The sequence below is a fragment of the Pollachius pollachius genome (assembly GCF_949987615.1).
Source record: "Pollachius pollachius genome assembly, chromosome: 6".
Taxonomy (NCBI): domain Eukaryota; kingdom Metazoa; phylum Chordata; class Actinopteri; order Gadiformes; family Gadidae; genus Pollachius; species Pollachius pollachius.
The window spans coordinates 12,395,151-12,407,634 of record NC_136939.1 but is presented as its reverse complement, the minus strand read 5'-3'; positions in this window follow the sequence as shown (position 1 = coordinate 12,407,634).

Genomic DNA, 12,484 nt, shown 5'->3' with positions numbered 1-12,484 from the left:
AACCTGCCACAATAAACCCTCAAGTGCAGTCTCTGGAGGACTGCACGGACTGAAAATCCCATGTAAACAAGAAGAGGTGCACGGTTAATTGGAGGCCATCTTCTCCCGCGGTAATGAAGATGTGTGTTGACAAGACATGCAGAAAAATTAAGAACAGTAATTGGTTAAATCACCCTCAGACATCAAGAGCTCCAGGCAACCCATCACGTTGCTATTGGCGGATAATGAAACAAGGGAGATAAATTGACGTGCCAGTCAAATACTTTTTTTTTATTGCACCCTATACTGATGTTGTCACTCAAAAATTATGAATTCAATAGTATATCCCTCTATTTTTTTTAAACAATTGTTATGATTTGTTTTGGATTTCTCAAGAGCCTATGTTTTCACCCATGAGGCTGTACATTCTTATCTCCATTGCGCCTATTGCACTGAGTAACGCACAATGTGATGCACATGGAGTATGTTGTAATCATTCATTACATCTTTTAGTGCTGTAATCCATCCACATGTCTCGCCGCTGCACTGAGCGCCTGCCATGGCGCTGTCACCTACACAGATGTTTAATCACATCAGCAGCGGGCTGCAGCACCATGGAGCCGTCCTAACAGAATATCACTTTGTAAAAGGCTAAGTACGAGGGACTGACATCAATCATCTCCGGAACTGCGCAACTATCCCGCTTGTGTGTTTGTGGTTAAGTCTGTGTGTGTGTGTGTGTGTGTGTGTGTGTTTGTGCTTAAGTCTGTGTGTGTGTGTTTAAGTGTGTGTGTGTGTGTCTGTGTGTGTTTAAGTGTGTGTTTAAGTGTGTGTGTGTGTGTGTGTGTTTAAGTGTGTGTGTGTGTGTTTGTGTGTGTGTGTGTGTGTGTGTGTTTAAGTGTGTGTGTGTGTGTGTGTGTGTGTGTGTGTGTGAGAGTGAGAAAGAGAGAGTGTGTGAGTGTGTGTGTGGTTAAGTGTGTGTGTGTGTGTGTTTGCGTGTCTGGTTAAGTGTGTGTGTGTCTGGTTAAGTGTGTTTGTGTGTGTGTATGTGTGTGTGTGTCTGGTTAAGTGTGTTTGTGTGTATGCGTATGTGTATGTGTATGTGTATGTATGTGTGTGTGTGTGTGTGTGTGTGTGTGTGTGTGTGTGTGTGTGTGTGTGTGTGTGTGTGTGTGTGTGTGTGTGTGCGTGTGCGTGTGTTTGTGTGTGTGTGGGTGTCTCCTCAGTTCCCTCCGGAGTTGGCACCACCCCCTCCCAGCCTCCAAATCCCAAGCAGCAGTGATTAGCAACTCTGGTCTATTTTTTTAATCATGCTTTGGGGTGGTATTGAGGTGGGAGCGTTCCTCCACTCGCACCATCTCATTAGGGTGGATGAGGAACAGCAGCTCAAAGTGCTGCAGAGACCCCTGCCTGCTGCTATTTGGTTGACTAAATCTTCCCTCCACGCCGCGGGCAATGTCTTCACTTTGGCTCCTCCCCGGGGCCTCCACTTCACGGGTCTGACATGCACTTACACCGCGTTTTGTCCGTGGAAAGCAAACGACGGGAATTAATTGACCGAAACGTAGTCAAATAGTTTCAACATCCTCGAAAGTGTGTTCGAACACGGTCCAAAGGCGTCTAGGTGGGGAATTACTGTGGTGCCGGGTTGTTTTATATACCCGTCATTAAATATTCAGCGTTCTCACAGATGTCTTAAAGGTGGAGGGCTGATGGGGTCGGCCGTGGAAACAAACCAAACCACAAACGGCATCAGATAATGAAAATGTATGTCTGGGAATTGAATGAGGCAAAGTACATTTACACTGCTGCAGTAAATAAACTGTGCCGGTGGTTATTCCGCTAGCGTTTAGGTTTTGGGGGGTTTGTAACTAATTGTTCAGCTCGTCTTTTCAAATAACTGGAAAAACACAGCGACCACATTTACTTTACTCATTCAGTAATTTACACATTACTTTATTGAAAGTGCTCATTCATAAATTAAAAATGGCTATTTTCTTTGTTAATCATTTAATAAACAAAGAAAATAAACAAAGATACATTTGTAAATGTAAAGGAAAATACATTTTGAATGGCAGTAATGAACTGATTAATATCAAATCAATTCTTTAATTGCACGCTCAATCATCCCGTTTTTTAGAATAAGAAGCGGTGACAAGACGCTGTGTTGCGCTTTCAAACTAAAATAAAATATTTTTCTCCCCCGGTTTAATTTTTAGGTGGGACAAATGTGCCTGTCTCCAATATTGGAGGGGACACGTCCCCGCCGTCCCCCCCGGTTCCTACGCCCTTGCTCATTACCATAGTATGAGATTGCTTCCCAGACTATGTTATCTGCATGCTTTAGCTCTGGAAACCGCTGATTAGAACATGAATTACACTCTTAAACGACCACACTACTGTAATTTTACTATTGATTGCCATTACTCGAGAGTCTCCGATGGACTGAGTCACTGTCCATCTCAGCTAATGTTGCCGTTACAACCGTTCCCTGTTGCAAATGTGTAGGGGGAGGCTAGATGAACAATCAGGGAGACTTAACATTGAAATGCATCAGTGGTCCACCCTCTGGAATACACTCTTACAGGCTGGTGTTGATCTGCAGCAGACTGGTCAAAACATCTGAGTGTGACCGATCACAATCATCAACGTTGCTATGGTGACCAAAAGGGGTTTTAGAACGCAATGCAACTGAGCTGATTTAGACAGAATTGTGTGATTATTTGTGATTTGGCGTGTCATGTCCCAGCCTTATATTGTCGAAGAGAAATATATATTAGATTCGCCAAAATAATCATCCAAACTTTGAAAAGTGTACTAAAATTAATTGTATTGTTTATGTAAAATATAATTAGATTCAGGGAAAACCCATGTCAATATACTAACAAAATAAAGAGCCACGGGTTGGAATTAGGCGCAAGCAATCATCATTAGTTGCATTGTGGTTAATTCCTTTGAATCTGCCTTTAGTAATTAGATTGTAAGCAGGGGAAGGAAAAGAGCACGGAAATCATGGCCAGGAAGACACTAAAGGCTAGGCTTCAGAAGGAATGCAGATGCATGACAGCAGAGCTTGAAGTTGCATTAGCCTGATTATTTCCTACTGCAGAACTGATCCTGGTTCAAGTGCACTTTTTCCGCCCTCCTGGCATAGATCGAAGCAGCCCTATTGTTTAACCAATCCATCCGGCTTCAGAAGCATTGAAAGACACAGTGAATATTAATCTTTGAACAAAACAATGTCTCTTAGCATGGTACAGCTGACAGGTTTGCAGTGGTTTACAAAAGCCTTGACTGTTTCTTCTACAATCAATTTCTCTAGAGCATATTCATAAAATACTATTACTTAGTGCTGCTGATAAAATTAAAAGTAACAATTTAGAAGAGCTTTCCGTTCCTTTTACTCTGCAAAAAACAGAAAAGTGCCAGAAGGGTCAGAAGTGATGGATAAACAAAATACTGCACGTCTTAAATGCTCCTCTCCGTTGTGACAGACACAGTTTGCTACCACGTTCTCATTATAAACACCTGCAGCAGTATGTACTTCACAGCTGTGCGTGTAGTGCGGTGTGCTGCCGGAAGGATACCTTTCAACAGTGGTGGGGGTCAGAGGTCATTACCACTAGCGGAAGATGAAATGGAATGGTGTGGAAAGGTCATAGGATGCAGATGTGTTTTTGTTTTGGCTCCCATAAGGCACACCATGAGGAAGTTTCAGATGCAGACCAAGTAAGAAGCCTAATATGTAACTATGCACACCTGCAGCCTCGGAGCATCACCAGACAGCGTTGGTTCTCTGGCACCACAGTGATGTTGTTGACATGAAGAGGGACCAAGAAAAACACATCTTTAAAGAACAAAGCACGTAGAAACTATTTTTTCAAGCCAGGTAATAGCGATATCACTTTAACTGGTTATGTAACCAATAAATAACAAAACAAAATTGGTTTTCCATTTTACTCGAGTCAGGCTTGCGTTTAACTTCACCTCCTGTCATTGGATTTCCCTCCCCTTGGTTGGCACAGAACAATTGAACCAGAGAGCATGATACTTGGGTTGAATGAGTCGTGGATGGTTAGCCTTTTTTCTATAGACATTTAGTAATATGAATTACTGATTCAATTAATTGATAATTTATTTCATCAAAAGCCAAAATCATGCAGTGAAACACTAAGTAAGGGACAGTGAGACTCATACTGTCCTGCCCTTAGTGCTCCTCAAGGGCTCAACGACTGGAGCTGCAGTTCTATTGCAACAACACATCAACAGTAGGGTAGAATTAAACTGTCTCATGACGGTCTAAACCGAGCTCACGTTCCCTATGAGCTCAAAGTCTAAATGGATCTTGCATATCCCCCAACAGAACCACTTGACAATGGCGGGGGTAAAAAAGAATTAAACACATTGAAAAATATATGGATGCTTTTGGGATACATTTGAAATGATTAGAAGTGACTACGAACAATGCACTGATGTAGCGGATAAAGAATGCATATAAGTCGACCATGGCAGTCCTTTTATACGTTACCATTTGGAAAAAGGTTTGGTATTGCAAAACATTTCTAAATGGCTGACATAGTGGTGTTCTGTTTTTGCCCGAGATTCCTCTATGAAATTCCTTTCAGAGGCCTATTTGAATATGAGTTAGGACATGATGAGTATTGGACAAGCCTCGCTGGTTGGGCTCTTGACAATGTGGAGAGGCTCTTTTTGTTGATCTGTAAACAGCACTTATGATGGCGGGTTTAATAGCCTTTTCGTGCTTATTATTCCCTTTGTAATCTCTGAACAAGTGCAGGGTTGTTGATCTCCTAAGGAGTCACAGTGTACAGAGGTCTCTTGCATTAGCCCTCGCCTCAAGGATTTGCGGTTCAGACATCTCGACAGAACATAAGCTAGAGCCATAAACACAAAATGAGTCGTTCACATGTAGCAAAATACTTCAACAGGAATAGGATTGTCTCTGAGCAAAGTGTTTTCATCATCATGTTTAAACCATGTTATGGTTCAAAAGGGGTTGGGTGCCCTTTCCCCAACAACACTGCAGCTCTCCACAATGAATAGTTATGTCAAGTACAGCCTTGGATCTTCTAATCCAAGACTCTTCGCTCTATTCACATTAAAAGGCAAGTTGGGCCACCATTCCCTTCATCATGTGAACCCCTCTTTAAACCACACACGTTACCGCAGCGAGCATGCAGAAAGTGTTGTGATTCAGTAATAAAATAAAAGGGTCAAATCCTTCTGCGGCATTTTCTGTACTCTTAGGCGGGCAGTCCTTAACCAATTAGCATTCACACAGGCATGGCTTATCGACTGAGCACACAGAATGAAAAGAATTCTGAATCGTAAATCAGACCCAGCACTGGCTGCCTTAACAATAGCTCACACAGCATTGGCCAGTACAAGCAAGAGGCGTGAAGAACAAGGCTGAATTCTAGTTAATACTCATAAAAGAATAAACTCAAATATTGATATCAATGCTACTAGTTCATTAAAAACAGAGGCCTTCAGCTTTTTCTAATAATGCTGATATATTATAATACATGATCACATTATCAACTTCATTTGTTTATGACTGGGGTACCTGGACGTTGTAAATCCTTGTTGGACTCCGATACTATGAAGCAAACATCGGTAAGTGAATCTAGTTGAGAAAAATAAATTGTTAAGATGTGTAGATAAGTCGCTGCGACTTTTGTAGCAAGAACCAATTTTCTCCTGGAATTACCTCCTAAGGGCCAGATAATGACTTAAGCATTATTTACCAATTGGTGTCTACACCACTGTTACATAAAGCCGATTCAAGGTTTTATTCTTACTTTTTAAATGTGTCCATTTGTGCTGTTGTTTTGGTGCTGTACTTGCTCAATGAACTTCCTGGAAAAATGATGTATAATCTTTCAGTATAAAGATGTGACTGGTCACCATTACTCTGTGTGCAGGTCAGAATCAGAGATGTCAAACACAACTATGACACTATAAAAACATGCAATACAATTTACAATAAGATAAGAATGACATAGCATCTAGATACAAAGGTTTCGCAACACAAGTTTGAATTTCCATCACACCTCATGCTATGAGTTTTTTCTAAACTGATTGAATGATTCAGCGCAGATTAATAAGCCTTTGCAGCGTCAACCCTTAACATCTTGTTAGCAGGTCCCCAGAATTAGAAATTCTAATGATGATGTTTTAGGAGAGAAAGAAAACCACAATAAAAACAATGTTAGAGTTCTTCAATGTCTACTCTTGTGCACGCCTGGGAGTGATACTGGTCTCTACCGGCCTGAACGGCTGCTTTATTTGCACATTAAAGATGGCATGTTATCTGTGTCATCTTAGGTGGTTCTCCACTCTCGCTAAATCAGCAGTGGCCCCCTGTGACACGAGGCCATCCCCCTGAGGGGCAACGCATGCAAATTTCCGTAACACCGATTTCCCAAGAGACACGCCTAATTAATTCCACACCCTTCTGAGGTCTCTTAGTGGCTTTGGCTACAAGGGGGGCAGGGCTGTCTGACGACTCTCATCCTCGTCCCATTTACTTTCCCTTCCCGGTTGAGGATTTCCTTGGGAACATCCGGGATTAGAGCAGCCCCCGTTAAATATTACATTACAGCCAAGGAGCTCCTCAGGGCATTAATGGGATGTGGGGATCATGTGCATTAATTCATATTTTCCTGCTGTGTCTTGACATTGAAAAATATGTGTGTCTTCTCTTGGTTTATCGTAAAAGACCTAACCGCTATCTGACATCAGTGCGACAAATCAGAAAAACAAAACTAAACCAGACAAGATATAAGTCATTCTTGGTCCTCTTCCCGCAAAGTGGGCCGGTGTTAGATCTGATCCTACAGCCCCGGGAGACAGCTGTAGGAGAGGGCCCGAACAAGGAGAGCACATTGAGACGACCTATTGGAAAATGTTATTTGAGTTTTTGATTTCTAGTGTCTGTCAACCGGGATCATCATCAGCAGCAGGAAGTGGAGGGAGGAGACGGAAGATGGTAGTATTCAGACTCCCGTGACTTTGGGGGAACCATTGCCGTTATACCAGCAACCCTACTGTTCTTCCCTTAACCAACGCTGCGTTTATGGTGCAGCCCGGCAGTTGTCTCTGCATGAGAGGAACAATGTTGAATTGTCTCCTTCAATGTAGGTTGTGTAGGGAGGGAGGGGGGAAAGGGAGTCTGGCATGTATTAACGCACGGAGAATTGATATTGTTTTTAAGAATATTTACTTTTATGATTAATTAATGTATTCAGAGGAGCTGATTAAAGCTCAGACTGTTGTGTGAGACACGGGGGCAAATTGAAAGAAATGGAAATTAAATAAAAGGCTGAAAGAAAAAAATATGCACTTGGACTTATATCGGCTCTTTCTAAGAATGAAAACATGTATATACAAGACTACATATTGTATATTAGCCGACCAACAGAGTGATGTGGCACAAGATGACCCATCAAAGAAGTGGAAGAAAGTGAAATATTTGTTGAATACCTGATTGACAAGGCTCCAGACCCCACAAAAAAAAAGCTAGGCGATAAAAACGGGTTTCAACCCGGGACCTATATACAATAACGCTTAAGTCATACACACAACAACACTGATGTTATCAATTCTTCACACATTCTTCTCACAGGCACATTTAAATTCTGGTGTCCGTGTCCCACATACAAGAATGGCCAGAACAATTAACGTGTTTATATGTAAATACACCCTCTCTCCCTATCCCATATTTTCTGCTCTACTTTTGAAAGAGATTAAAGGTCTACACAGTGAAGCCATGAAGAAAGACTTGCAGACCTTGCAGCTCCCAGCCAGCGGCGTCAGTGCATCTGCCCCCCCTTGCCCATCCATGCCCTCCCAACCCCAGCCAAACACACCCCAGCACGCCTCGCCACCGCCATCAGCCACCAATCAAGGAACCGCTACTATGTGCCGTCAGATTGTATTATCCTCTCAAAGAGAGGATGACGAGGGCCTAGCGGAATCCCTGCTGTCAATCCAACACTGCCACCCCGCAGCCGCGTGAGGCTCATTGGATTACATGATTGTCTCATCTTTGTTTTGTTCCCTACCGCTGTTTGTTTTGCCACTAGGGAGCAATGACCTGGGACCTGATGCATTATGGGGCAAAGTTATAATTCCTCCAATACACTGGGGGGGAGGTTGAGGGGGAAGGGGGGAGAAGCCCTTCAAAGGAGGGAAGGGTTTGTTAGGGCACAAACAGTCCCTGGAACAGAGCAAGACCAGGCCCACACAGCTGGGCTGGCACAGTGGCTGGGTAGGATTATTAATGGCCCAGACTCTGAGGATTTCAAAGTCAGAGGTAGGGCAGATTGAATTGTTGTTGTCTGGAAAGTTTTCTGCAAGGAGCAACAAACCTGGCATCATGTTGATATCGATCGGCCCAGTTGTTCAAATCTGTGTGATTTGAATGGGAGAACTATGTATTACATGAGGTTTTGCTAGCCACAAACTGCCTTGAGAAAAGCCGCTAAAGTAGGCTTAGCATTGACCCTTGTTGGCAGTTTTCAACTTAAACACTACTGCCAATCCAAGATGGGTACCGTTCTGATGGATGTTACATGGCAAATCATTTTCTTTTTGATATCTTCACAATTGAAGTGCTTTGAAGAACACAGTTAAGGATGTTTCAGATTGATTTTCACAGCTTATTTACACTGCATTTGGCAAGGCGATGATTATTGGAATAGTATCGGCTTCTATCCAAGGTTTTTGAAAAGAATGCGCCAATGGTAGATCCTAAACGGGTTTAGGCTATATACTCTAGCAACAGATGTTTTCGTAGGTTAAACCTATACAGAATTTGGAATACGTTCTATAAATATTCCCATCTGTGTCGACAGATGGGCTTTACAATCAAAACGTAGAATCAAGATAATTGACCGGTTTAAACAGGGCCCAGACGTTAAAATGTGTTCTATTTCTGCAGTCTTCAAACATAAATAAAATATTACTTTGAAGCTCCTTCTTTTGGAAGATTTAACATCTTTATTCCCGAAAACCTGGCAACAAGATCACAGAGAATAAGTTTTTTTTATGTTAATCTCTCACTTGTCAAAAAGTCTGACACACAATGGTTTTGGTTTTGATTTGACATTTTACACTATTTTACATTTTGATATTTATGCCCCTCAATCATTACTAAATCCACATAGTGGTGACACTGAACTAAATTCTCAAAGTTGTCCCTTTTCGACATCAATCTACCTGTATTAATATGTCAACTGCACAACGTTCTAGACGTATTAACAATTCCCATTTTACTTCCCGCACGGATAATGTCCCGTTTTGTCTCTGTTGTTACAGTTACAGTCCTCCCAAGCAATGCACACCATTGTGTGCCAGAAGAAGGCTGTGCCCAGATGTCTGGTGGATGGATGACACATCCTAACAACTCTGTGCTATGTACGGAGGGAGCTCAGCGCACATTTATTTTCAGAAGGCTGATGCCTTCGTGACGGTGGCTCGGCCTCTGCAGTGCCCAACAGAGGGTGATGCCGAGAGTCAGCTGGTGCATTCAATAGGACACATGGGCAGAGTAGGAGCAACAACCTCCTTAACATCAGCAGCAAGACAGTGGTCACCAACAGGCAATATAATCAAAAAATAAATCCAATAAGTAAAATCAATTAAATTAAACTGTCAATCGAGTTTTAAGAAGCAAGAAAGAATTTGCTTAAAGGAGACATATTATGGCGTTTTCACAACAAGTAAACACAGTATTTGAGTTCAAGAAAACATGTTTTTGAAGCTGTTTGCTGGATATAGCTTTTAGGAAAAAAAATCTCACCTACCGCTATTCCCCTCTGTTTCAGTCCCTTCAGAATGCGCTGTTTCCGGTGTCTGTAGCTTTAATGCAAATGAGCTTCTGCCCATTGACCAATGAGCTGTCAGACTGAACCACAGCATGGAGGAGAAGGGATTGTTGCCGTTTGCGGACTCCTGGAGCTCTATATCTATCTAATATAATATAATATAATACAATATAATATAATATAATATAATATAATATAATAATATTATATATGGGTATTTACATAATATTATATCTGATATTACGGCCAAAAGCTATGTGCGCCTCGGATGATATTATGAATCATAAAGACTGTGTCTGACGTCTCTGGCACTTCCACAACAAGTAAAGACTCGTAGTGGGGGATATCTCGGCCATGGTTGAGAAGAATTGGGGGAAAGGAACTTTGGCCTTGACTCACTAAAGTCCATGATCTGCGACATGGAGGAGAAAGGGATTGTACTAGGGATGGGCAAAGCGATTATTTTCCGGGAATCAGTTCTTTCAGTTCCGTTCACTATCACGATTTGTTCGCTTGCTTCGTTCGTTGAGTCAAATGGTCTGTTGCTTCGTTTGGCAGGGAATCGGAAATGATGGAATAAATGTTAATCAACATGCACGTAGCCTACTACTTTCTAATGTTCTGGCGAAATGACCCATGTTTAGAGTAAATATTAAGCATATATATAAAGCACATACGTGCTTTATATAGCTTCGGTGGCAGTCCAGCAGCTCCGGCGGGGGGAGGCAGTCCGGCAGAGAAAGGGATTGTACTCCCGGAGAACTGAGCTGCCGCAGAGTTCCCCCCGCTGGAGCTGCTCGTCCGCTGGTCCACAAAATCTTAGCTATGCTCTGATTGGAAGGGAGTGGGGAAGTGGGAGGTAATATTCAACTGCACCCCCTTCCTACATTGAAGGCGGCGCCAAAACTGAATCGCTCATTTGGTAACTGTAGGCGGGGTACTTTCAGAAATACATATATCACTCAAAAATTCATGTACAGACTTTTTTCAAAGTTTGTATGCGTGTTGGAGCACCAGAGACCCAAAACAACACCCCAAATCCCAAGAAAAGTGTTGTTTTCATAATATGTCCCCTTTAAGACACATGAGTTCAGTGTTGGAAGAAGGGAGGGATAGAGAGACACACAGACAGAGAGAGACAGAGATGTCTGAGGTACGTGCTTGAAATGTAATCAGATGTTTCATCCAGGAAAACAAAACTTATCCGATGACCTGTAAGACAGTGTAAATCTGAGCTTCTGCAGTGTGGGGCACAGGGGAACGGGCTCCTGGAGTACCATGACCACAGTAGGTCTAATTGGTTTTCATGTACATATACATCAGTACAGTTAAGTAAACACACACACACACAATTTAAACTGAAACATAAAGACACACATTTTACACTCACACAGCCACATGCATGCTCACAGTCACACACCAACAGAGTTTCATTGAGGGATTGCAGTAATAAATAATTGACATGCAGCCCTGGCATTAATGTGTGTTCCCTTTTATTTTATGCCGTCTCCAAAAGAGCCCAACGACGTCGTCGTCGTGCGTTGCCACGACGATCTGTGGATCTCTCATTACAAGCTCAGGCATTAACAAGGCAGCCCCCTTAATGAAGGCAAAGATGAATCGATGACACACACACACACACACACACACACACACACACACACACACACACACACACACACACACACACACACAACGAGGGGATGCTCGTCAACACTACAGAGTTCATCGGTTAGGTCTTGGAGACACTAAAAACTGTGTTCCTAACTGTTTCAGCCATGGGGGAACCCACCGACTCCCTCACTGCCTGCCCAGGGGTCTTATTAGGCCGGTGATTGATTTGGAGAAGTCCTTAGGGAAAGAGCAATGACGAAGAGAGTGGATATGAAGGACAAATACAACAGAGGAGCGGTGGAAGAAACCAGCAGAGGTTGTAAAAGGAAAGTTATGGAGACGGCTTAAAGGATTTTATAGCAGAAATGCATATTTGCGGCTTTTGAAAGAAGGCACACAGTCTACAGCATTTCCTGACACGGGTTTAAAGTCATTTCCATCAATCTATTTTATCGCCCCTGCCTTTCCCCCTCAAGGAAGCAGTGTGTGAATACAAGAGAAGGTGGTAATGAAGTACAGTTGTGCAGGTTCCTCTGCCTCAGGAACATTTGATTGGGTGGATCCCTGCAGAACGTTAGGGAGTAGAGATATAGGCCAGCGTCCCTTGTAATGAATAACTTGATGGGCATCCCAGAATGACCAATTTATTTGCAATAACATCACAGAGGACTGATACATTGGAGATATAACAGAATGTGCTTTCACTAAACTTTAGGAGGTATTTACATGGAAGTCTCTACATGACGCAACACATCCAGACACATGCTGCATTCTGTAAAGAAATTTGCAGGACATGCAAGATCCCATTTTTTGGCTAAGCGTTTACCCACTTGGTGATATATCCTGTTTTTTGGCAAACATATAGAGAGGAAAACTTGTGACTTGGCTACTCTGAAGGTTCTGGGCTCCCCTCCCTAATTGCTTCTTTTAACGACATGTTCCAATGCTAGATTTTTATTTGCAGTTTTGTTACTTTGCTTAAAAATGGAGGCTAGCAGGGCTTTACAGTGTTAAAGAGAAAGTGAGATTCACTGGTAAAT